This window comes from Limulus polyphemus, unplaced genomic scaffold (assembly GCF_000517525.1).
Source record: "Limulus polyphemus unplaced genomic scaffold, Limulus_polyphemus-2.1.2 Scaffold502, whole genome shotgun sequence".
NCBI classification, from domain to species: Eukaryota; Metazoa; Arthropoda; class Merostomata; order Xiphosura; family Limulidae; genus Limulus; species Limulus polyphemus.
In genome coordinates, this window is record NW_013666112.1 from 530,324 (window position 1) to 531,581 (window position 1,258).

The window sequence follows — 1,258 nt, forward strand, 5'->3', positions numbered from 1 at the left end:
CCCAGTAATTATAGACCCAGTAATCAGTTGTGAGAAAAGTTTTGGATAGCCTGATAAAAGATGCTTTGCAAAGTCATTTAACAAAATTTAGAATTTTACTGGATAGTCAACATGGTTTCACTAAGGGAAAATCTTGCCTTGCAAATCTGTTAACATTCTTTGAAAAGGTTACTGCTCATGTAGATGAGAATAAGGGTGTAGATTTGGTGTATCTGGATTTTCAGAAAGCATTTGATAAAATGCCACATAAAAGGCTTGTAAACAAAATTAGCTCTATAGGTGTGGGGGATAAGTTAGCAATTTGGATAGAAGAAAGCAGATGGTTGTTACAAATGGAGTTCAATCAAACTGGATTAATGTCACAAGTGGAGTACCTCAAGGCTTACATAGATGTAGGATAGTCAATAAATTACTTAAATTTGCAGAGGATATTAAGGTCTTGGGTGTTGCTAGCTGTGAAGAGAATACTGCTGGTCATTTAGTGAGTTGGACAATAAAATGGCAGATGGGTTTTAATTATAATAAATCCAAGATAATGCATGTGGGTTATCATAATTTGAATTATAAGTATATTTTGGATGGGAATAACCTTAATTGTGCTATGAAGGAAAGGGGTCTTGGTGTAATAGTTGATCAGTCTCTAAAGCCATCCAAGCAGTGTGCTGTTGCTAGTGATAGGGCAAATAGAATTTTAGGATGTATCTATAGAAATAATGAATACAAGTCTAAAGAGGTTATACTTTCATTGTACAGGTCCCTGGTTAGGCCCCATTTCGAATATTGTGTTCAGTCTTGGGCTCCTTATCTTAGGAAGGACATTGAATTGTTGGAAAGGGTTCAGTGAAGGGTTACTAGAATGGTGCCTGGGATGGAGGGGTTGTCAAACGAAGAGGCTGAAATCTCTCAAATTGCTCTCTCTTGAAACAAAAAGTGTTGGGGGGGATCTGATTGAGGTGTTTAAAATAGTGAAATAGGAATTTATAGTGTTGATGTATCATCTTTTTTTTTTATATTTAACAGTGAGAATAGTACGACTATGGGACACACATATAAATTTTGGTAAGGTAGTAGTCATCTTCAGCTAAGACAGTTTTATTTTTCTAAAAGGGTAGTTGGCCTTTGGAATGGGTTGCCTTCATATGTTGTAGATGCAGTAAGAGAGTTTAAGAAAAGGCTTGATAAGTATATGAATGAAAAGGCCTGGCTTTATGATTTTGTTATTTTCTTTCTTTTTAATCATTTTAATTTAGTTTTGAGG